Genomic DNA, 26386 nt, shown 5'->3' with positions numbered 1-26386 from the left:
AGGGCATCGGGGCACGGCGGGTTGCCAACGTGCTCCTCTCCGTGACCACGCCACCTGGGGTAAGAGGTGGAATTCCATAAAGCAGGACTAAAGAGGACCTTGAAGTATGGTGTCTGAAATGTAAGGAATTTATTTCCGGCAAGGCTTTGTCCTGCCAGCCATGAATTCCCAACGGCTCTCAATTTCTTCCTCGATTTGCTGTCAGGGGTAGCAAGCACCCACTAGAGCTGAGTTATCAACTGCAACCTTGATCTAGATTTCAGCTTGCAGAAAGAGCGAGGAAAATGCTTGTCTTGCTGACAATAAAACATCCGGATGTCTTCTGGGGCAGAAGGGGAGCACCTGAGCTGGAAGTGAACCTAGTGCAATTCATGAAACCTCAGACACAAATCCACTGACTGTGACAGAGACAGGAGAGGGTACGCACCCTCCTTATGACCCTGCCCTCCTCTTCAACAGCAGCTCCAGCTGAACCATCAGCCACAAGTAGCCTGCAACTGGAAACTAACTTCCAAGTTTAACCGGATGGTTACCAACAGACGGAGGCGCGCAGACCTCATGCTGTACCTGTGCACGTGAACAGCTCGTACTGCGTGTCTTGGAAGTCTGACCTCCCTCCCGCTGACTCGTTAAGCTCTGGGAGGATGCTCTCATCCTCACCGCTAGCAGGAAGGGCTGTCCTCCATCGCTGAGGTCACCCCTTATCCTCCCTACAACCTTTACTCTGGGTACAGAGCAAACATCATCGGGGCACACAGCCTTGCTGGTTACCAGCCATCCATCACCCGCCAGTAGAGCAGAACAACCAGCCTGCCGTTGCTGGAAAGCAAGAGGTTCAGGGCCACGGCCCAGCTGCAGCAGCAGGCACCAGTGACACAGCATTTCATCAGTCGAGTCTGTTCGGCCTGGCTTTGGAAGGAGGTGGCTGAAGGACTCGGCACCGCTTCCCCCAGCGCTGCAGAGCACAGAGCCCAAGGGCTGCCGCCTGCAATGCGCCGCGGGAGCTCAGGTCGGGTATAGCAGTCTGGCACAGAAAGGCTGCAGCACTCACGCGCCTGAAAGCCGGGGCTATCAGCGCTGCAAGGCTGAGAATCCGTGCCAGCACCGTGGCTGGCCAGAAAAAGGGGAGAGAATTCCAAAACAAAACAAGCAAAAATGAGCAAACCAAACCAGAACCCCACCCTGTTCCTTGCAGAACTTCACCAAAATTGACCGATCTGCGCAAGACTTCCAAACAGCTCTGGGTGGCAAAGATTTTTAAGGCATGTATCAGGTACTGACCATCTTCAAATACCATTTGGGAGCGAGCATTCCATTTTCTGGGTGCTGCATTTAAAAAGGAAGAGTATAAGTCCCGTGTGCTGTAGCTTCGTCAGGTATTCCGCATTTCTGTTCAAAGAGAATCAATTTCCATTCTCTTGCTGCAAGAAATAATTCCTGATTCTTACATCTTCTACATGACAACACCATTAAAACTAACACACTTCTGAAGGCATCATTATATACATATATAAATGAATAAATAAACCAGCACCTGAAGGGGGATTCTTACATAAAAATAAGTTATACCGGACCGAGATGAAAACCTACCTCCAGGTGACATTAAAATATTGAACAGAATAACTAGGAAAATAATTGAATAAAAAAAATGAGACAAAGAAACTTTAAAGGAATACATTTCTATTAAAAGCTAACAGGAAATGTGATATTTAACCGAGTATGGATGCATGCAAATTGCACTGAAGTGATTAAATAAATACGGTCACCAGGAACATATGTAGAAGCCAGAACGCTGATATTACAGCAGCTTTTAAAATAACTTGTCATTTAGGAGACAGCCCTTGGTTTCTCTCTCCCATGACCCAACTGAATTTTAATTTATGTGAGCTACGAGAATGCAGTAAGTTTGTCTCTCCACCAGCTACAACCCTCGCTAATACAAACTAAACAGATGCCTACTTAATGGCATCCAAACGTTGCTTTGCTACCCCTGCACGAAGCTGCAGAGTATCTCCTGGACCTCTCCCAGGGCTGCAAATAAGGCAGGCCGAGACTATCTTTGGGTTTCAGGGTAAATCAGACAAAGTCCTGTAAACCAGAGAACTGTCACACAGCATCCTTTTTATCTGCAAGGAATTTTATGGTAACGGCCCCGGTAAATTCATATCTATACGGATGACCTATTCATAATTCTTACCAACAAATCAACTGTGGCTAATGCCTTGACAATCGCTCAGATGAAATTCCAGCTTATTGAGAAGCCTTACAGAGAGAAATGAAACACTGGCGTTTCGCTTCAAAGTCTGCAATTCCTTTAATTCGGCATGGCTCAAAAGTGCAAGAGTAAAAAGAAACCGTAGGGTGTACAAACTCCTGAGGTCAGGGTGATAAATGAAAGCACTTCCAAAATAAGCTTTCCTAATTAAGGTGCCTAAGCCAGAGCTGGCTTACATTCAGTTAACATCACTGTTACAAGTAATCTGAAATATTCCTGATAAACTATTTTTAGTATTGACTCCAGCATATGGAAATCAGTTCAAGGTCGTTACGGAATGAAAAAAAAATAAAGTTCAGCCATGGGACGGATAGCAAATTCATCACTGAACCCGCAAAAAAAAATGTTCAGAACTCCATATTTAAATCAGTTCAAGGTTAAGTGTTTGTTTGTAACTATTGTCTTCATGCATTACAATCTGAGCAGTAAAAAAGGAAGAAACCAAACATCTTGTTCGGTTCTCGGACCGCATCTACGGAGTTCTGCTTATTTGTCCCCACGGGCACACCTGGACTGCTAACGGCAGGGTGGGTGCCTTTGGCTGTAAGACAGAAATGCTGTCTAAGAAGTTTTAATCAAGCTTTTGTCACCCTTGAGGAAATATTTCGTTTGCTTGATTAGACAGATGGTGCTTTTTTTTTTTTTTTTTACTGTATTTTTATTTATTCAATACACTCAAGAATTTTAATTTGCTTAGCCTACCTTTTTCATTTGCTAGGTCAATTCACGTGCCTCTAAATGGCAACTGGGCGCTACAGACTGAACAAGATAAATCTATTCCATTCTCTGAAATTCAAATATTCATCCTAGTCTTTTTAAACATTCAGCTGTTTAAACTCCCCAGTCTGTATTGGTGTAAGAACTTTATTTATTTATTTAACTTTGGCGTATCTCACTTTGATCTCAGGAAAAAAATAATGCTGAGGAATCCTTTTAATTCAGTCGTGCTATTTTGGTTTCCATTATCGTACATTACCTTGAAACTGAAGAAATTAAGCTTAAGCATGAAATCCTACAACATACAATACACATTTTAATCACAGTCAGGCTGTCAAGGACCGAATGGGCTGCACAGAACTCTGCAAGAACTGGGATTTACGGAAAGCCAAACAACGAAATACCTCCAGGCACCCTAACTTCCAGACTTGGGTGGCAGTGTGCAAAAGAAGAAAGGCATGTTCTTTCCAAAGACACAAAATGCAGTTCTGTGCAAAATAAAGCACACAGCCAGGATGTCCCTTAAACCATACACTGACACACACACAGGAATAAAATAACTGATTATATTTTGATCATCTTCTCAAGCCTGGGAAATGATTCATGCTTACAATACTTCAGTATCCTCAGATGCTTCACCAAAAAAGTTTTACTTCCCTTCTCAAGAACTACAAGGATAAAAATGCAAAAGTCGACTCAAATCTGGATAATAATGTCTCTGACTTACCACTGCAAGGAACAGCTAGATATTTTCTGAGATAAGGCGTAATTTCATTCATAACTCAGCTTCTGACTCCTAGAGCAACCTAATTCAGAAGGAATTACAAATACTTCCAATCTTCATCCCTCCTAATAAAATCCATTTAAACACCTTTGAAATAATGGCAATATTTATTCACTTTGATAAGAAATCATGGATTTGAAGGCAAAGTCCACCATGACAAAGCAACAATCCTACCCTTCGCGTCGGGGTCCTTCACAAACGTGGAATGTAAGCACAGGGAGAGGCCGGGCACTAACACTGTGTGCCAGGGGTGTCCAGCACCCATCGCCAGAATTATTCCAGATAACAGCACTCAACTCTCGGGCAGGTATTCTAATCACAAAACAAACTCTGGAAAACGTGCCACCAAATCAACACTGTGCTTTTACAGTTACGGCATGGAAAACCCCAAAGAGCTAGCAAGAGATCAGTACAAACCCCGTACATTATCTGAGGCACTGAGTACACAAAACGCAGGAAAAAATAGAGGGTTTCAAACAAAGCATTACCATCTATTTGCAAGGGCTGAACACCGATACATACCTAAGATAATACCTTTGCATAGCAGTGTTGACAGACCGCCAGCTTCAGTCAGCCATTAACCATTCTCATGATTAAGCCCAAAGCATTCAAAAGTATTCAAAAGTGAAGCGGGGCCATTAAAAAGGACCATGCTCCCTCTCTCCCCATGTGCTGAGAAATTCATTAACGCCGCCACTGCCCTCCTTCTGCCTAGGGTAGAAAGAAAGGGGAGGGAGGGGAGGGACGAAGCCCAGAGCAGAGACTGCCCACCTCCCGGCTCTTGCTATTGCCCCCCGACAGGCCAGCTGCAGGCAGACAGAGGACTGAAGGTGCTTTGGTTCTGTAGGTTATGAGAAACAAAAGGCAATCAGCTCACATGATGTGACCGACATAAATTTGTACGTTTCACGTGTCGATTTTATGCTGATGGTAGAACCACTCGCTGCTGGAGATCCACTTTCTGTTTCAAGAGAAAGGAAACTAATTTCAATACCAAAGAAACTAGAATCAAGATACTATATCCCAGATAGTTCCCATCCCCAGGAAACGGATGCTTCCATAGAGGTGCGTTATTTGGATTTGTTACGTTAGGCCTTGTTCACGCTTTTCTTGCGGCGATGACAGCAGCTTCGCACAATTACATTTGCAGACGATCGCTTTCTGGGTTTCATCCCATCTAGAACAAGTTAATCATCTTGTTATGCAAAGCCAAATTAAATATCATCTTTGAAGAAAATATCCCTCTTCAGATCAATTCCTCTAAGCAGAGCAGAAACAGTTACTGCAGGCGTGATTTTAATGCGTGTTCTTCTGAAACTGGAGCACTTGGGGATGGGTGGGTTGAATCCGTAAATTTCTTCTCAGACGTGAATTCAAAATCTCTTCAATTTTGCGAGATAGTCAATTTGCTGAAAGAGCCTTGACATGTCCCATTGCCTCCTACTTTAAAGTCACTAAGTTATCAGGAGTTGTCATGCTTTGTTTTAAAACTGCCTTCAGGACTGGTCCGATCGCTTCAACCTGCTCCTAGATTTTCTGGAACAAAACTTCCAACCAAAAAACTCACCCTAGCTTCTCTTGGTAGCCAAGTTCTTCTGTCTCAATGGCACCAAGTATTAAAATAATTATCTAGTGTTTCATGCTAATTGAAGTAGGCCACACTATATTTGCCTTAAAGCTCTTCCGGCTATATCCAGCTGCAAGAAAAGTTGTGCCTTTTTTCTCTAAAAAGTTGTCCGTGTAATATTATACATGATGCAGCCCCCTTTTCTCTGAGGGACTCAGCATGCTCCCTGCCAGTCCCATCACAGTGCAGAAGAGTGTTTTGACTGCAATAAAATGTGATGTAAAGAATAAAGGGCAAAACTACCATGCTCTTTTTCCTAAGGGAAACGATAAAAAGTCTGGAGAACTGCGAGGCTTCTGTTTCCCTTCCAGGTCACCAAACATACACGGTGAGAAATTAAACTTTTCTCTAAGCTTTTATTTTCCTCGTCGCTGCAGGACCAAAAACTTCAAAGTTTGGAAATACTCCCATTACTTCTGATTTACCTAATAAATGAGATATGAAAATCCATGCAAAGAAGCAGTTCCAGGAGCAAACGCTACACAAGTGGCTGCATTAACACCGACCAGACAACGGGATCTAGGAAAGCTACAGCATAGCTCAGCACTTGTTTTTAATTACTTTACATTTCATTGCAGGTGCTCGTGAAGTTTACAAACTAAAACCGATCTCGGCTTAGCATAAACTGTTTTAAGCAGGAATCATCATGTTAATTAGTCAACAGTACCTTATTTTTGCTTTGAAATAAGATTTACATAATGTTACATCAGCAAACACGTCCCAGACAGTCCTTCCTAGGGGTGCGTTAAAAATAGAAACCAGCACACAAAGGGCTTAGAGCAACATCAGAAAGAAGCTGCCCTATCTCGGTGCTGACAAAATCTCACTCTTCGACTCTACACAAAAGTCTCACCAATTACCTGCATAACCTGACACCGGTTCCCACATTGTTCATTCCCACAAACTGCACGAGGTGGAAGAGGAGGATTCTTTTCCTGCGGTGCCCCAGCTGTATGTGACTGCTGAAATCCTGGTTTCCCATCCTTCCAGCCGCTTCTCAGAACCTGCCGTAGATGCTTTCTCCACTCCGAGCTATCAGAAAAATCAATTCCCACAAGCCCTGACTACAAGGAATTTATTTTTTCTATAGGAATTTTTCATCAATACACGTGCTAAGAGATGTTTTTTAGATTACCCTATCCAATTATTTCAGATATTCAAGCCCCCCCTTCCCATCCTAGAGGCTCCCAGCTCTCCCTGTCACAACCTCCCCATCCTGGCCAATCACTTGTTTTTGTTCTGCTCCCTTTTCAGACACTCCCTTGTCATCTCCACAATCATTTCTTTGCTGCTGCTTCTGTCCCTGGCACCTTCGGAACTTGGGACCCGTTTACCACATGCAGTCTGCTCATCATAGTCAGGCATTTGCAAAAAAAAACAAAGTTGTTTTGCTGTGTGTGTGTTTAATATGTAAGCCTAAGAAATCCTGGCCCTTCCAAATGGAAGCATTTCTTCTCAACCGGCCTAGAAGTTTGTGATGCATGTGATGATTTGCTGACCTGTCTTCCAATTTGGCTATGTCATCCAGAAAAGAATGTACAAAAAGAAGGAAGCACCAACAAGCCAAACTGCTTTTCTATATGGAGAAAAACTTTGAAGCCACATGAAGCCTCGTGAAAAGCTTGCATAAGTTTTATGCTTTTGGCAAAGAAAGAAAAATTATGCAAGAAACTCAAAATTATAACGGCTCTAGAAATGTTTAAAAACAAACAAAAAACCTCCAAAGGTCTTCTCTAGACCCAAGGTAACGTTTCCCACACACATGGTAAACGCTTGGTGCTATAGAGAAATTACAGAGGGAATACCAGAGACCCTGTAATCTATTGCTCTCTAAGATCATACACAAGGCTTGAAATTTTGATTTATTCCTGAGTCAGTTTTGCAAAAAACATCCTATAGACAAAGTCATTCCCGGTTTATTTTTGTTGCAACAACCAAATTTTGCCATCTAACAGAGAGAGAACCACTGTAATCCCATCACAGAAGCTTCCAAGCGGTTGTTCAGATTACACATACGTCATAAACTTCACATCATCTATGATGGGTTATTTTATATGATTTTTCCTTCTGCGTTGCAGGCTAAAAGCAGCATAATGGATTCAGAACATTACAGGAGGTGTCCTATGCTTTTTTCTTCTAAATTTCAAAAGAAAAGTATACTGCAGGCTTCATTGGATCTCTCTTAAAAAAAATAAAACCACCAAAAATGCAGAAACCCAAACACCAGATTCGTATTTTCCAAATGCCGGTGCTTGAAATATTTTTAAAGATTTCTTAAAAAAAAAAAAAAAAAAAAAAAAAAAAAACTAATTTAATTATCCAAGATACGCTCTTAATTCTGTAGGCATACTCAAGGAAATTTAAAAGGAGCTTCACCAGTCTTGTCTTCAAACTGCTTAAATAATGAATAAGAACCACACTGTAGAAGCAGCTATGTGGGATGAATTTCCTCATGATGGCAGCACAAACCATTCTGATCAAGCACGAAGTGACAATAGGCACTGCTGCTCGTACAACACGGTGAGATCCCAGCTGCTCTGGAGCGAGCGACCGCTGCTGTTCATTCTTCCCCCCTTTGCATCAGCATTCCTACGCTACTTCACAGTCTTCTGATGTGGTCCCCAGAGTATAATAGGAGAATTATACTTCTTCATGCGTATAATTTTGCAAGAAGCCCCACACTAATGAGTATGTGGACAATGATATGTAATTTTATGCACCTACCCCATACGCTCAGACTGGGTGTCATTTCCATGCTCCATTTTGAAAAGTCGATGACAACGGCAGGATCTACGCGGTGGCCTGAATCCCTGACTCGAGGCTTCACGCGGCATCTGTGAAATTCTTGCAAAGAAGGATTTTCCAAGAAGTTTTGTTTGTTCTTAGTGTTCTGCTCATCCCCCTTACAAAGAGGACAATACCATGGCTTCAAAGACTCCAGTTTTCTTGCAAGGAACGGTAATTTTAAAACTGCCAGGACAGCTGTAAGGATTGTCAAAGTCTTACTTCTTATATTTCTGACCTTTCACAGCGTATAAATGACAAAGATCTACAACAACGCCACTTGTACTGCTTTATAAGCTATGAAATCAACACGTTCAAAACCTGCATAGATTTCAGTTTATAAATAGATCGTATCAATTAAGTCTATACTGATTAACAACAGGTTTGAGATTAGAAGGATCACCATGCTTGGAAAGACGTGGCTTAAAGGATTTTTGCATTTTCCAGACTGTGCTGCAACGGAGGCATGGCCGCAGCCAGCACCTCCAAAAGCTCATCGCCTCACTCCTGGAAAGGCCAACGTCCCCCTCCAAACAGCCACTGCGACTGCCCACGCACCTGTTCCTTGGCCAATCCCATCAAAATCACCTTAGTTTTGGAAAACTATGCTGTAGAGCATAAGGTAGCCCAGGCCACTGACAGGCCAGGTTAGGAAGAGACCACATAATGCCTCTATGCTGGCAGACCCCCAGGGACAGTTAACTCTCAGCAGAGAGCCAACAGGTGAGTAAGGAGTGCCAAAAGCCCGAGAGCAATGCCATCACAACCTCCTGCTCAACTGTACGTGGCCTTTAAAAGCGCACTGAGCCCTTCACTCTTTTCTCCTTGAGAACACCTACACAGAACTGAAACACCAGAAGTGCATCTTTATTTCTTATTCACTGCACGTTCCCTGCTTCACTTTCCCTAAGCACCTTATCAACTTGCAGTGTTACACCACCTCCTATTAGTCACCCCCTGCTTAAAGGAAGCAATCTTGGGATTCTGTCAAACTGCCACTTGCCCTTTTCCTAGATGTTAACAAAGACTGAACAAACAAACATCCAGAAGGAAAGGGAAAAAAAAAAAAAAAAAAAAAAAAAAACACTGGTTCAGATAAAACAGAAGCTGCAAGAAACTTAAGTGGAAGTTTTTAACCCACAAAGTGCAGAACAGATATGCTAGAAGGGTAAGGTGCAGTATGTTTTGGCACCCTGCACTCCACATGCCTTGGAGGTCCCAGTGACACGGTGCTTCTGGACAGAGCAAAGCAATGTGCATGCACACCAACATCAGCCGAAAGCAGCAGCAAAGGTTTTCTGGACGTAGTTGAACTTTTCTTAACTGTGTCTTGGCAATTCTACCTCCGCTATGGTAAGCGGGGTGGTTAACAACAATTTTCTCAAATCATCTCAAATCAGACTCAGATTACGCTGCATGCAAAGACTGACCCTATCTTAATTTGAGGGTTTACAATAAGAAGATTAAAACAAACCAGCAGCATCCTTGTTTTTAAGCAATATACTCGCTGCACAGCAAACAGACACTTACCACATCAAAGACAAAGTAGCTGTAAAGTCAAAGCCCATCTCCTGAACGTTTATGGTTTCTAACAGAATTATTATTCCTCCAGAAACCCCACATTTTCTTCCTCCCCATACACCTAGCCTGGCCAAGACAGAAACAGGGCTTTACCACATTTCTTCTGCTAGCAGGGTTTTTCGATGAGCAGCACAGGCTGGGAACTGCTGGAGCTCCAGAAAAGGATTGCCTCATTACAAGCAGCCAGAACCAGAACAGGGCAGAGGAAAAAGCCAAGCTCTTCAGCTAAAAGAAAATTTACTAGGCTTAAAACTCCGCTACGTACATTTGTATTGCTATATAATAACAACAATGTAATAGCGAGAGTCCTGCAGTTTGTTCTTCCTCTAAGTGATGTTTGGTTTAAGAAACGTGATGAGGTTAGTTGAGGTTTTATCAAGTAATTACCCAGAAGCTATTAGAAACCATGACTTCCACCATTTTCAACAAAGCAATTCTTCAAACATGTAATGAAATAGTCACGGGCATCTTGAGGTAGAAAAGCCTAAAATCAACCTAAAAGGAGCAGCAGTAACTGCATGACAGCTTGTCAGTTCAAGGCAGGGGAACCTGATAAAAAGGTGAACTAGGCAAGACAAACTTTCATTCCCAAGTTGTTTTTCCCTCTAGTCTTATATCCCACTGTTACAGATTAGCAGAATGATTGTTTGTTAGAGGTGGAAGTGTGTAATTAATATAGCACAAAGAAATTCTGTTAATTATCGAACAGAGAGTTCCATATGCAGCACAATTCAAACACAGCTTGAAGTAAAAGAAATGTACAGGCTTCCAACGCAAGGGAAATAAATACAACATTGAAAATTAGATCCAAAGCCTGAGCTAACAACTGAAGGACATAAATGCAGAGATGACACCTGATGTACATCCAACAATACCCTACTCTGTAAGCAGCAGGCAGCCTAGCGTTGGACACGGAAGGGAAAAAGACAAAACTCAGTGGCAGTGTACATCATGACAGGTATTGCCAGAAAAGACAAGGAAATATTTTAGAGTCTTCAAGTCTTGCTGAAACACTCACAGTTAACTGAGTATATCACGCACCATTCCACATCACCCAGATTTTAAAAATGTCAAACAGGAGCACGTAAAAAGAAGGATTTGGTGTACCTGGCGTGACCCCGGGTGGCTGACGGGGCACACGGCCAGGCACCGCATCTCCCCGACATGTCCCCACGCCGACGTGGCCACGCTGCCGGGGCTGAGAACCGCTGCCTTCGGCCAGTGCTGTGCTACCCCAGCTGGGCCTCGGGTCGATCCACTGCACGCCAAAGACAAGCATTAACACACACCTCGTTCAGCCCCTTATTTTGTAGGATGTAGGGCTGCTCTGCCTGAAAACAAACCGACCAACACAAATACCAGAGGAGGGAAGGTTGCCTACATCAGACAGCAGGGATGGCAGGAGACCAACAGATGCTAGATTGCCACGAGTCGGTGCAAGCCACAACTCAGAGCTGCATTCCCAAAACGTCTTCATTTCTAACACAATCTGGTAGGTGCAGGAAAATGGAAACAAACAAACACCCTCACCCTTCCAAGGAAAAACAAAACAAACCAGATGCCAGTTAATCAGTCCACGAGGGAGTTTAAATGATGTGGTGAAAATCAGAGAGCTCAACTGAGTCAGTAGTTGCTTGCAGACACCAGCCTCTTGTCTGCCAGTACTAGAAACAAAAGCTAACTCCTGCAGTTACTCGTACTTCATAGCGCTGCTCACACAACAAATTCATGACTGTTCATTAAGTATATAAATATTTTGGATCCTCTTCTATCTCTGAAGCCACAAAACTTCTCAAAATGCACAAACACCTACTTGCGGACCTGCAAGCGCGCGCTTCAACAAGCGAAATCCCATAGCCATGAGTACAAACCAGTCCAGCCAAAGGCAGAGGGCACAACGCTTAAGCAACGTTTTGCTGATTAAATGTCAGCTTAGGAAGTGATGAGAAATAAAAACGTGCGATGCGCAGTACCTACGCTGAATGTAAGTAGGTTAGATACGGCATAAATTGGCAACAACACAAATGCAGACAGGCAAAAATCAGCAAGCAGAATGAAGAAAAAACTCTGACTTTTTCTTATTTGCAAAGACTGAACCAAAGCATTGCCTTATACTAAGATTCCGTGTTAATCCAGTTTGCATTACATGCTCCTATAATCCCGGGACAGAAACACTAAGAAGGTCCCAGTGTTCAGGTGGGGGCAGCCTAGACTGCTCCCCCAGAAGTTAGTCTCAGTGTAAGATCTTGCTTATTTTCCACTCCCCTGATCTTTCGGTGTGAGCACCACCATCCCACGTTCCCCCCAAGGTCAGGAGAAAATGACACAAGTCCCGTAAGCGCCTCCCCGGCTGTCAGACCTCAGCCAGCCAGCGCCATAACAAAACGAACAGACAGCCCATGAGAAGAAGTGACTGGATCCAACTTCTACTGGAAAAGCGACAACGTTCATTTACTTCAGGCACTTCTGTTAAAATAGCTTTGGCAGAAATAGATCAAAACTAAGAACTTATTTTTTTTCCCTGCGTTCTGGTTATATTGATCAAACTGCTCCGAGCAGGAACACCACGTAACCGCACTGCAACCTTAGATGCAGAAGCATCACCATCCTATTTCACCAGCGTGCGCAAGCAAGCTCAGGCAGGACAAAAGCTTAAGTGAAAGGGGAAAACGCTTTTCTTTTAAAAGTCTTTTATTAGTACACAATCATACTTCATTCTGCAAAATCTGTATCCTTTTGCTGAAAAGTTGCTTTCTGTACAAGTTTAAATACACAGCTGTGCCTCTACCCTGCTTAGAAACGGCGACCTGTCGGAACACAGGAATCCTAAGCACACGCAGGAGCGTGAACCTATTTCACTTCATGCAGAAACCCAGCTAGAGCCATTCCTCCACTCAGCAGAGGAGCCAAGGGATGACAAAAGAAGTTCAATATCCTTTCTAACCTTTCCATTGCAGCTTATCACGTGTCTGTCTTTGCATTGTCTAAGTCAGCCAGTACAATCCCTATCCGGGATCTGAAAAGGCTCAAGAAATGGCATAATAGTTTCTGAAATGAAATCAATTTCAAGATTTGAATTAAACCCTCAGAGACAGAGCAGAAAGCTTAGCTTTTCACACAGTCATATCACCGAGCCACCCGCTTATAGGCTACTGAAGGCCACTGGTAACCCCAAGTGCACAGCAAGCATCCTGACAACTGATTTCCCAAGAACTGTTTCATAAAAGAATGAGATTTTTTTCCTTTCTTACAGCACAACAGTCTAAAATTCAGATTCTCAGCTTTTCAAAATAATGTAGCAGCTTGCTGCAGGTTCTTGTTAACAAAAATCTCCTTTGCAGATGAATGGTTGGTAATAACCTCTCTTTCCTGTGAAATACAAGAGCCATGTGTAAGATCAACACCCAGCTGGACATCCAAATCTTCATGAGTAAGACATCCATTTTATTCGTATCTTATAGCTCATGAACACAGGCAACAACTGACAATGGAAACTGAGAAGTAATTAGCATACTTACCAACCACTCTCTGCTCCAACTAAGTCTAATTGGATTTTTTATTTTGTTATTTCAAGTTGCAATCAACCTGCAAATATTTCAAACATCCCTAACTGTCAGATCTTACAAATAACATCTAAAATAATCTTTAAAAGGCAAACGTTTTCCATTGAAACGAACAGTTTACGAAAAGAGGAAGCTTTTTCTCTCGAGATAACATGAAAGAGATTAATCAATAAGAAAAACTAAATACCGCAGTCCCTAACAAAGAAACCTTTTTCTTGTGTTTGCTCAATGTAGCAGAGACAGGATAAATTTTAGAAAGGACTGGCAACTGCTGGTTTGTTTTAAGGATGGATAAACAGGCTCTTCTCTCTATAGCGCTAAAGGACAACATATCTAGGACCAAGTTTCCATGGCTAAATTTATTACTTGGACTTATCCATGGACTACAGTCAGCCTTTCAGGTATGGGGCTGGTTACTGGCCTTTATCAATGAAAGCCAGCTATTACTGTAGACATCTGTATTATAAATCAAAGAACGAAGAGCAATAATTCTCAAGCCCAAACCCTTTAAAAGTATTTATTGTTGAAGATTGGTGAGTAACGTGTTCATGAAATCCCATCTTCTCTGCCAAATAGCTCTTCTGTAACGTTTATGAAATAGCAAAGCATATTGAATCCGAGTCTGAAAGCTGTCACTGACATGGTTTGGGGAAATAATACAAATGCAAATTACGTGAGTATCCAATCAGTCTGGTGAAGCTCAGCTGCATAAATTTAGTACTGCACACTCACTGTTTTCACTACAGACCAGATTATGAAAAAAGAACCATGTAATCTCACAGCACACCTTGCAAGGAGTAAACAGTCCTTTTGTCATGAAGCTGCTCCTTGACTTCATTTCTCGCTCAAATTACCAACAAACGCCATTGGTAGCCATCACTTACAACAAGCAATCAGAATATTGAGTCAAGAAGAAAGCAGTGACTGAACCACAGTATTTTTATTTGCTTTTGTCTTCTACAGTGCTGCGGAAAAACTATGAGCTCATGTTCAGAAAAAAATTTCAAGTGGAAACAAAGAGGTTATTACAATCAATACGCTGATAGAAAGCAGAGTTACCAACAGCACATTTGACGTGTGCCTGCATTAGTATCAACATGAATAAGGATTCAAACAATTATCTGTTGATAATGTAGTCAGAAGCCTCAATAGTATCGAGGACTTAAAAGTTTAAGCCAGGTATAACTAATCACAGTAGTTTCATATTCACTTTTTGCATTCTAAATTAAAAGGCAGTTTCAGAGCTTTTTAAAATTATTATTTTCCTGGAAAACTTTTTAGATAGCTACGAGCACAACATGCAGACACCAGTGTCCCTTGCAAACCTCCTGCACAATGATTCCAGGTAGCTTTAGTTCTCTAGTTAAAATATTGAGCAATGCAGTTATATTTGCTGACTCATAGCTCTTCTACCGGCTCCAGAGTCTTCTAGTCCTCTGCTAACCTCGATCTCACCAAGACTATTCCCCACCTGGCATGGCTGTCCTCATGTGCCTCTTCATGATCCACACCCCAGCAGCTGCCCTGCTGGCACCCACTCCTGCACTCCCTTTTCACGTGAATCCTTCTTCAGGCTAATGCTTCCTTCGCTTTTAGCTCTGTCTGACCCCACAAGAGGAAAAACACTGCCAGGACTTCTTGCGTAGCCTGGGAGAGGAGCGTCTGCCCACCTGCCTTCTGCACTGGGGCTGGCAGGGTAAGTAGTAATGCCTTGTACCGAAGGAGTGGGGAGTTCACTGCTTGCTCCCTGCTCCTGCTTGCCGGCTGGAGAAGAGACAGCTGCTTACCTGCCAAGCCACAGGAGCGCAGGAAGGTTACCGGCAGGACGTGGGCTCACCTGTACCCGCTGTGCTGCTATCTCACCAGCTTTCCTGGAGGGAGGAGGTTCCCAGCTAAAAGCTGGCAGGCAGGAAGGCCAAGCCCTGAAAGGGTTCACAAAACCATCGTTCCCATGCGTAGACAGAACAGACCAGAGATGAGACGGGGACTGCCACCCCCAGACAAAATACTTCAAATAAAGTAAGATACGTGAAAAACAGAGCATGTTTATAAGTGGTGGTAATTCTTCTGACATGAAATATTCTCAAGGACACTGGATACCGATTAACTGCTACATCAGAGAAAGTCACCTGCTGGTTACTGGTAAATGGAGGTATTTTTCCCTGTGTAACGTTGCAATAACTACACCTCCATACATCACAGCAGCAAAGAACTGCCACATAAACAAGACTGCTACATACTCGGTTAATGTAAGAAAGTTAAATGAATGCTTAATTTAGCTACCTCCATCTTTTCTTCAGATGCTATTATTACTACCTCGTAATTTTAAGTACCTCTCTACGAGAATCTTACAGTGTATCTGTTTCCATAGAAATGTAACTCAGTGAAGAAAAATAAAAAAAAAGGACTATTTCAAAACAGCGTGCCACTAATTACTATATCAGTAGACCCTGAGAAATTCAGCTTCTCCAGCTGCAGAACATTTGGCAATCCTTTAAAAATCCCGAGAACCTATTTTCTTCTGAATCTGGAACGTGCAAAACAAAGACTTGCCAGAAGCATATTAGAAGATAATCTGTTACAAGCTCGCTATGCTAAGGTACCATGCGAGCTAAGATTTAACAAAGAATATGGTTTTCCCACATCATGAAGGCGTTACATTGTGTAATGTAAAATGCGTTAAAAACTGCTTAGATTCTGAAAATGATTGCTTTAAGTCCACGGTAGCCTACTTACAGGTAGGTTTTTGTTCTGCTACGTCAAACCACTAACAATGCCCCGGTTGAGCAATGCCTATTTCTTGGCTTAAGAGACTTTCCCAGATGCCCAGCTGAGATGTCTCAAACAAGCAATGACGTCTTCCTCAGCTAGGAAATATTCCTCAGGAACCCCTCTCCCACCCCTCCTTTTTTTTTTTTATTCTCTAAATTCTTCATTTCTAATTCTACTCTAACTTGACTGAAGTTATGCTATAGCATTGCTGACAGTAATGGAGTTCAGTAATAGCAGCCTGACTTAAAAAAACAGCAGATTTTTGAAAGCTTACAAAAAAAGTAGAAAAAATACAAACAAAAAAAATATGACAGAGTCTACACGCCTGATGTTTTATAGAACAAGCAGTATCAAGAAAGCAGGGGGAAAAGGGACAGATAACCTTCTGCTCAAAAACATGAAACACCCAAATAAGCTGGGTCACTGATGAGGACTGACAGGCTCCTGGAGAGAAGCACAGGCTGACAAAAACAATTACAGAAGCCAAAATTATTATAGTAACAATTACAGATGCAAAAGTCAAATTACACTATTAATGCTCGTGACCTATCTGGAAGAGGCACAGTGAGCTCTTTGATGCATGAAGCTTTCTAAGTTATTTCTACTTGTAAAATATGTCATCTCTCTAAAACAGGCTCAGATAAGAATTTTTATTACACTTTATTTCAGTACTGCTGTTCTCTCAACGTCTCAAGAATACTTGAGACCATATATAACCATATACCATTCTAATTCACAGAGTCATCAAGAATTTTTCTTGGCTAAAACACATTCTGTACAACATATCCAGAACCATCTATTTTTATACTCTGCCTCACTGCCAAATCTGTAAGTATATTTTTGTCTAAATTCGAGTATCTAATTTGCTTCGGTAATTTTATTCTTTCTGAACTACTTTTTGCAATATTGAAAATCCTAGTCAAAAAGGGGCTAGCCGAACACCATTTTGATCTTGCCTTAATTACAATCTGATGTTTCCAGTGAGGAAGAAATGCTGAGAACGGAGTGCATGACAGACACATCTTCAGGCAATCTGTCTGTTCCACAAAAAATAAAAATAAAAAAACTTTTACATTAGGCAGTACTCCGTTATTTACAGATCCTCACAACTGACACTGTGGAGCTTAAGTTTGTCATCTCTCAATGACCACAGGCCACAATCAGCACCTCAGTCTACCCAAGTGGTTTCTTTCTGGAGATAAAGTTGCTGTTACCAGCTCTCCCTCCCCAAACAGGAAAACAGACAGGCTTTGCCAAATACAACTCTTTACCAAGAGCTTTGGTAAGATTTGTTCTGCAACAACAACAAAAAGTGCCAAAACCTATGCTCTTTGTTGGATCTCAGTGAGTTACAGAAGTAGAACAACATCCAAATTCACCACCTTAAGTTAGACACCTGAGTTTGTTTTGCCATCTGTGAAAACTATCTCGCAGCTTGTCCAAACCCCAAAGATCAATAAACCCAACAACAGGCTTCCCTCTAACACTCCTGCAAACCAAACCGTATTAGCATAAGAAGCACACTGCAGCAGACTGCAAATTACCTGCAATTTTCAAGGTGACTACACAAATATTTAACAAACAAAAACCAATCCTTGCTACAGACGCAGAGAAATCACTTCGGTTTGCTCACCGGGAAGCACACGCGGCCAGGTAACCCTCCTGCTTGCTGGGATACCTAGAAGTTGCCACCTGTAATTCGGTTTAGGCTGCAAATTTGTGGAGAGCACTCTGCAGCAGCACAATCTCATTTTCTACCTTAGCATAAGTGTCTTCTCCCGAGCTGTAGGAAAGACGTGCCATCTTGCAGGACGGGCATCCGTGGAACTAAGCTGATATTTTCTGAAACTGTTAGGCGCCCCGTTTTGTGAAATGTCACACCACGTACATTCCATGAGAAGGAATGTACGTGGTGTCCCTGCAGAAACCACAGACACCCACCCCGGCTGGAGATTTCAGTGTTCCTTTGTATTTCTTGTTTGGAAGAAAGGACAAAAACATCCAACTTTTGCAGAAGTAACTCTCTCCACACCAAAACAAGGGGTTGTGAAGTTCTAGAAAAAGAAACAAACTCAGCTTCCCAATCTCAAAGGGAGCAAAAAATCAAACGGCAAGCACTACCACATCTCTCTACAGGGAAGCCTATAACCCGTAACTACGTACCCAAACCTATCAGTGACCTAACCTGAGTGGCCGTGCATCCTTAAGTCACCATCAGTAACAATCAGACTCCGTAAATGGTACTTTAAAGCCTAAGCTATTTTGAAACCATGCATATCTGTATTCAAAACTGCACAAGGAATGTAAAGTGCACATTTATTTAAAAAAAAAAAAAAAAAAACTCAAGAGCTTAAAGCTCTTCTTATAAACCTAAACATTATTTTAAAAAATTCTTAATTTTTCCTATCCGTGTCAGAGGATTTTTGGCATACTAAATTCATTTCAAAGCTCACATGAAAGCCAAGGTAAGCTTTCACGGGTAAACTATTTTGTTTTACTTATACGTTGTTTTTATTTACCTGAAGCTATTTCAGTTTGGCTCAGTGATGTGACGGGTGTAAAAAGCTATGGTTAGGCAAGAGAGATTTCAGAAAACAAATGTAAAAAGATAACCAAATTCATTACTTCAAATGGGAAGCATATAAAGCAGCTGTTCAAGGACAACTGCCAAATCTCAAGGAACGCCTGGTCTCTTGGGTGTTCTCAATCTCTGCTACTTAATTCTCACCTGCCATGCAGTCCCACTAAACAGTCATTTTGTGAAGGGCTTAAGTCCAACAAAGGTCCCATCGCTACTGAAAAGAACGGTCCCACCTCCTGTGTTCCCAGTGCTTGCTCAGCACCACCACTGGTGCTTGTGCAGCCATCCAGTGAGGTGAGCAGCAAATGATTCAGCCGAAACTAATCTCTCGTAGGATTTATTTTTTACCCAGATCACAGAAGTGAGCTGGAGCATCAGGCTGCTCAACAAGCGTTCCAGGACGGGTTGGGAATGGGCTGTAAGGGAAATGTTAGCATCCCTTTCACTGACAGCTCAGTTTTAAATTAGTTTAAGTCCCTCCTGAAACTTACTAGCTAGCTAATTTGCGTTCTTATCCACAGCAGCCAGGATGGGACTTCACCCCTTTCTCTTCTGATGATGGTGAAGAAGTTGAATTAATTGGCTTCCATAACTCAGCCACACAATACTCCAAAGCCCACCAAAATCAGCAAGCTTGAGATTGTACCTTTAATGACCTGGAGTGGTAACAGCACATAATTTATTATTCTTGTCCTTTGCTTCTATAGAAATTTTCAGAAACTGGAGCACATGAATTCCTTTGACACTTCCACATGCTGGCTATAAACAGCCCACTGCCTGGTGGCACAAGCACATAGTACTCCCCTAACAAAAACAGCACCACATGAAAGAAATTCCTATCAAGTTTTTTAAAGCAACAAGATTTTTTTCAGGGCACCATTGAAAGCTTCTCACAAAATACCACGCACATGCTTCTAATGGCATGAGGAGAGCAGGCTTAGCAAGTGGTACCCAAGAGAAAACAAAAGTACCAAGCAACTCAAGGTCAGTTCTTTCCAAAAGCCTCGTTTCTTCTTCCCATATGCTTTACAATCTGAAGAATTTATTATCAATTATTATCATCCTGCTTTCAAAATAGGTACTGTAGTACCCCCAATGCTTTCTTCATGGATTTTCAGACCGCAGTCACTCTTGTTCTTCATCGTTCACTTCGATACGCTGACAGTATTTTGCCACTGCTCTGGAATTGGAAAGCTCACAACAGCTATTGTCATAAATGAGAAGCAAAAATGGGGACTGCATTGAACAGCCTCATTGTATGCAGGCAAAATGCATTTTGGAGCCAAACCGAACACTGAAAAGCAGCAAGGTATCTGAATCTGTTTAGAATCAAAACTTTGATTAATCCCAGAGAGTATCTGAACTAAATAAGAATAGGAAATGTTACAACACAGAAGCGAATATTCACTCAAAAGAATAACGTGGGTTTTAAAAGGCCAACACTATTTTCTTTCATCAATACTCATTCTTCCATCAGTCCCATACTAAGGGGAAACTGAAAGCACTGGCTAACAAGGAGAAAGTTCTCCCCTCTGGACCCAAATCAACAAGCCCCAAAATTGACAAGTAGGTACTAGTTTTAGGAGGTTCATTGAAAGCTTTTAGCAAAGAAAAGCTATGTTACAGATGTCTACAGTTGGACAAAGACAAAAAAAAAAAAGTGCGTGATTTCTAGCTAATGGCTTCAAGACTGGATCAAATTTATCTTTAATCTTCTCCATTTACATTTTTAATCTAACTGTATTAACAGCCCTTATATACATACACACGTATGCAAACCTGTCCTTACATGCATAAATAAATATAAGTATTCTACCAAAGTTGCTTATTCTCAGCCTGCAATGAAGAGATATATAAGCTAAAATATTAAATACCAAAGTAATTTATTAAATCGACAGCTAAATGCCCTTCAGCCAAGATCAGCGTGCTGTTGAATCCCCTCCGATCGCACAGTATTTATTCTGACAGATACAACCACACAACATTCACTGTGACAACATACAGAAATGAATCTGCAACACACCCAATTTTTATGCCATTATAAATACATTAATTTTCAAGAAATTTAGTTTTTTTCACGTCAACAGAACATTATTTGGCCTTCCTCATTCTCCATCACTTAAAACTTCACTTCTGAATTCTCCCAACCATCAGCACACGCAGCTTACTTTGAGAATCTAACTAAAAGCTTGTTAAAAGGAAAAGGGAGAGAGAGATTGTGGGCTTACCTCAGAGAATGGGAACAGTTTCTAGAAAAAGTCAAGGCATGGGATATAAAATAACAGAATAAAACCTCGAATTTTTATTCAGCATTTCATTCAAGTACGCTAATCTCTAGCATGCAAGTAAACAAACGTACACTTCTTAAAAGTTTGGCTCTATTTCCCAGGCAATGTTTTCCTGCTTTCTGTACATATAGTCGCTAATACTACTGACGGGTACTGTGGGAGAAATCTCATCCGAAAGGATGACACGCACAGTCTGGATAAACACTGTAGAGATGGAGAACTCCCTGGCTTTACAACACTGGTGAGAAGGGTGGTGGGATCTGAAAAGCGTTGTTTCAAGGTCAGTACCTTGCTAACAGGCAACATACAAAGCTCTTGAACTGCCAACTTTGACTTCTGGTTCAAGAGAGGACTGTTTCAGCGATCCCTGTAGGAGCAATGGACACATCTCTACCTACAGAATATAAAAAAATGCGGTACGTTCAGTTCCTCTACTGTGAAGCATTTCCCTACGCGTTTCCTTCTACATGTAGTCACGGTCAGTACTCTTGCAGCTTACCGACACCTTTTTCTTCTTTGCAAGACTCTCGGCTTCCTTGTCCTGGAGGCTGCCGTGCTGCCTGCCGAGCTCCAGCACTGCCCAACGCAAATCAGAGCACTGTTTACACATTCCTACATTTCTTCTGCGTGGCTGCAGAGCACAACAGTATCTCCACTACTTTTTCAGATGATTACAACTCAGATAACTGAATGGAACTTACGAGGCACGCATAATGAGAGTTAATTATGTTGACGTGATGCAACTGAAGTTGTGGTCACACAAAGTCTCAGCTACCGTAGCAGCTACGCAGACCTAGCAAATCCTCGTGCACAGAGCAACAAGCATGCTACAATCGTGTTAAAAGCCGCAAGACGTGACAAACATGTACATCAGCACTACTGTGAGCTGTGCTAACCTAATACGCGACAAGATTTACCCAAGTCTTCTGCACAAAATTAAATGTGCATATAGAAAACCAACCTACCATCTTCCTACAAAACTTTAGATAGGATCTAATTACACATGAAACCTCTACGTCAGTTGTGACGTTCTTCCAAAATAAGCAGCAGTAACTCTTTTCTCAGAAGTGAGTTGTTTAGCTATAGACATTTGATAATTTAAGTATTCACATAAGCTCAACTCCAACAAGATGCAAAACTGTGAACACAGTCTATCATCCAATTTCATTAGCTTAAAAACAAAAGGCCTAAAGAAAGGCCACAAAACACGGGACAAGTTTGAACATTAACGGCTAAAGAAATTTACATTTTCTAAAAAGGCACCGTTGAGGTCGTCTCGTCAGCTGAATCATCACCAGAAAATGTTTATGTTCATTAACGAACCAAGACATCGTCCCTTACAGTTGAAGATGCCAACACACCCCACAGCAACCATCAAGGAAATAGGCCAGCAAATGCAACTGCATTTATCTATACCAGTATATACACCTAGTGTATAGACAGTACAGACACCTTATTTTGTGCCAAATATCATAAATAATATGGTGTTAAACTTTTCCTTATTCTGTTTATTAAATATTTGTAGAAGAGACTTTGTAAACAAGCAAAGCTTTGATATATATGCTGCTATTAATTGTTCAGCTACTTTAAGTGCAGGAATTGGAAGCCAGTGATATATTTTAAGAATACATGCAAAGACATGTAGTTCAAGTCAAAAGGTTATTTTTGTCCAGGGTAAATAAAATTGTTTTTCCCCTGCTTCCTCCTTCTCAAAACCCTGGAACGTCACATAGGGAGGATTTTATTGAAGTGCAGTGCCCTTGGTGAGGTGCTGTACTCTGTACACCAAACAATTTTGTCTGCAATAAAAGAGCAGCACATGGCATATTGAAAAGCACCGCAAGTAGCGACACGTACATCATGGCCAAATGAACGTTCTCAGGATTTGGCCCCGGCTTTAACCACAAAACAGACATGCTTGTTATATCCTGTAATGCCATATTGTTTATTTTGGTAACTGCTATATTTGATTTCCCACAAAAAGTGATACAGTAATCCCAGAAGTAAAGCGAGAACTACTATTTACTCATTTATAGACCAGGATACTGCGGGTGAGTCTCCTCACAACGTCGCAGAAAGGCTTGTGTCCAAACGTGGGGTGTTTGGGAACAGTCACTCACATTCTGTCCCTCCGCTAAGTCCTTCCCTGTAAATTTTCTTGGGCAGCATACAAACACACCATCCATTGTTTTAGCAGTGAAAAAGTGTAAAAAGCACGTATGACTTGGAACGTATCAAGAGCTTTTCTAAAGAAGCTAGTGTTAAATTAGAAAACGCTTTTGAAAAATACTGTCTATAAAGCACGACCTATTCAATAATGAAACATCTTAGCTGAAGATACTGCTTTCCAAAGCCACTTGGAAGGCATCACAAGTTAACGAGGGTTACTTGAGCAGCGCCATTCACATTACACATAGGAACAAAAGGACTCATTGTCTGGTCCGCCTAAGGCTGACTGCAAATACTTTACACCACAACGGGCCCGTTATTGTACTCTCCAGCAGCTTCAGCAATTGGCAGTAACGAGCTCCAACAGAACTTCCCTGCAACCCACTGCGCAGTTGCTGGACAGGTCTCCACTGGAGATAGAGCAGCAGCATCTCTGTAAGACCGTGCTGTTCAGAACGTGACTTGTGACATTTAATGTGCCTTACTTTCTACAAATCCCACGTGGTTTTTCCTCACGTGTACGGATACAAATTCTGTCGTTCTACGCCGATGCTGATGGTAAGTCCTGTCATTTCCACACGTGTATGTGTGGGAAGAGGGAAGGTATGTTTCTTTTTAAATGCAGCTAGCACAACTTGTCATCGTTCCCAGACTCTCGGCTGAGAGCAGGAGGGATGCTGACAGAGCGCTTCATTGGCAGCGTGAGATCCGAGCCACGCGTGGATCTGTAGGCACATACTTCTGTTGCAGAGGTGTACGGCTCTGGACCTCTACCAACTTCCCCTGCAGTTTAGCACCGATTTATAGCAGAATTTATAGAGGAGGACAACACAGATTCCATGAGTAATCCAAGCAAAGCCTCAATTAACACTTTCAAAATAATTAGTTGGTGCCAATTATGACAGCACACGCTTTAAGAATCCAGGAAGCCAAAGACTGATTAGCCTTTACTCACTTTTGTTCAGACACTTTCTTTAAAAGCACATGGCAAACCCCAATCTCCAGTAGCTTTCTACGTTTTTGATCGTTGCCCCTAACACTGTGAAAAGAACCCAGCTTTAGTTTGGAACCAGTCCTTCTTGCACTTCTGTGCAGAAACAAGTTTAAAAGATCCAAAACTGGGAAACTAGGAATACGTCAAATGTTCGTAATTACCGCCCTAGCATTAATAAATTCTTCCTAATGACTAAAACATTGTTCCCAAGGAGTAAACACCGCGAGTTACCAGCACACGCACTTGCTCATTCCAACAAGATTAAAATTCCGCAACAGCCTCCAAGTGAAATTGTTAGAAGACACAGGAGCACTGCACAACCCAGCTGAACAATCTGCTCAGGATAGCCTTCCTCTCAGCATGCATTCAGTTTGCTATTTCTTTTCGCAAAGCACGTACATTACAACAGTGTTTTCACATCCTTTTTTTCTTTTCTTTTTTTTTTTTTTTAAGCCAATAAAGTAGGTTTCCTTTTAAAGGAATAAAACAAGCGAAGAAATAATCTCATTACAGGCAAGCAAGCTACAAAACCAGGCACGCCAAGTGCAAAAGCACATAAATTTCAGGAAAAATATACAGCACAATAAAATAAAATCCCAAGAGAGAACCACATCAGCAGGAGAATGAATGCTTTTCATAATGAACCATGGCAAATCTTACAGAATAGCATTATTAAAAGTTAGCATCCATGTTATTCAGCTGATGTGAGGAGATTATTATTGCCAGTGTACCCCTCCACAAGAAGTATTCAGAAGGCTTCAACCACCCTTCGAATAACCATGCAGACGTGCTGCAGAACAGAACAACAAAACCACAGTTGTCTGCTTTTCTGACGCAGAGCAAACTAGAACTATAGAATCATAGAGTATCCAGAGTTGGAAGGGACCCATAAGGATCATTGAGTCCAACTCCTGGCACCACACAAGTATACCCCAAATTTCAGACCACATGACTAAAAGCACAGTCCAAACGCTTCTTAAACTCCGACAGGCTTGGTGCAGTGACTTCCCTGGGGAGCCTGTTCCAGTGTGCGACTACCCTCTCGGTGAAGAACCTCCTCCTGATGTCCAGCCTGAACCTCCCCCGTCGCAGCTTGACACCATTCCCTCGGGTCCTATCGCTGGTCACTAAAGAGAACAGATCGGCGCCTGCCCCTCTGCTCCCCCTTGCAAGGAAGCTGTAGGCCGCGATGAGGTCTCCCCTCAGCCTCCTCTTCTCCAGGCTTGACAGGCCCCGTGACCTCAGCCACTCCTCATACGTCTTCCCCTCTAGGCCCTTCACCATCTTCATCACCCTCCTCTGGACACTCTCCAACAGTTTCATGTCCTTTTTATACTGTGGTGCCCAGAACTGCACACAGTGCTCGAGGTGAGGCTGCACCAGCGCAGAGTAGAGCGGGACAATCACTTCCCTCGACTGACTAGCGATGCCGTGCTTGATGCACCCCAGGATATGGTTGGCCCTCCTGGCTGCCAGGGCACACTGCTGGCTCATATTCAACGTGCTGTCAACCACAACCCCCAGATCCCTCTCTGCAGGGCTGCCCTCCAGCGTCTCTTCCCCCAGTCTGTATGTACGGCCACGGCTGCTCCATCCCAGGTGCTGGACCCGGCACTTGCTCTTGTTGAGCTTCATGCGGTTGGTGATCACCCAGCTCTCCAACCTGTCCAGATTGACTACTGACTTTTAAAGGCACCACTTCAGTATGAATTTGATTTGTGAACCTGTGTTATTTTAGAATGGTAGCTCAACGGCAAGAAATGCCAGTGACTGAAGTAAATAAAGCTAAAGGTCTTCCTGTAACTTATCATGGACATAGACATGATATTTATTTTCAATCTGTAGAATAATGCTTCAAGACTAATAATGCATGGGTTGATTATAAGAAGCATAGGAGGGGTGTTGTTTGTTTCATTTCCATTGTGAATGTGGTTGAGCAAAAGCTATGTTAAACAAGCTATCCGTGTTTAGCTGCAGACAGAATTGTTGCTTCACATTTCTAGTGTTGTTTTTGTAGTATTTGTAAATGCCTTCCCACCAACCCGAGAGCATGAGCAATGGTTTGCAAGGCTTAAATCAACACATTTAAAAAAACAAACAAACAAAATCCTACCACAATTATGCTCAGTGAGATCGGAAAGCCCCTGCAGATTAGTTGAGCCGGCAGAGCAAATCCAACCCGCCAGAACAATTCATCTGGCTTCTGTGCTCTTCCTCACCGCCACGTTTCCTAAGGGATGCACAAATCCAG

General features: G+C 42.3%; 1 protein-coding gene and 1 long non-coding RNA gene across 9 annotated transcripts in view; one reads left to right on the top strand and one right to left on the bottom strand.

Annotated features, from left to right (window-relative positions):
- PLEKHA7 (pleckstrin homology domain containing A7) overlaps window positions 1–26386 on the bottom strand; it is a 142617-nt gene that overhangs the window by 99117 nt on the left and 17114 nt on the right. The gene's annotated exons all lie outside the window — the stretch shown is intronic.
- Window positions 11713–25180, top strand: LOC118167533. The gene is made up of 3 exons (XR_004751181.1): window positions 11713–11725; window positions 15356–15359; window positions 24992–25180. It is a non-coding gene; the product is annotated as an uncharacterized LOC118167533 (long non-coding RNA).

Source organism: Oxyura jamaicensis, chromosome 5 (genome assembly GCF_011077185.1).
Source record: "Oxyura jamaicensis isolate SHBP4307 breed ruddy duck chromosome 5, BPBGC_Ojam_1.0, whole genome shotgun sequence".
Classification (NCBI taxonomy): domain Eukaryota; kingdom Metazoa; phylum Chordata; class Aves; order Anseriformes; family Anatidae; genus Oxyura; species Oxyura jamaicensis.
The sequence above is the reverse complement of the archived record's forward strand: the minus strand, read 5'-3'. Positions and strand labels throughout refer to the sequence as shown.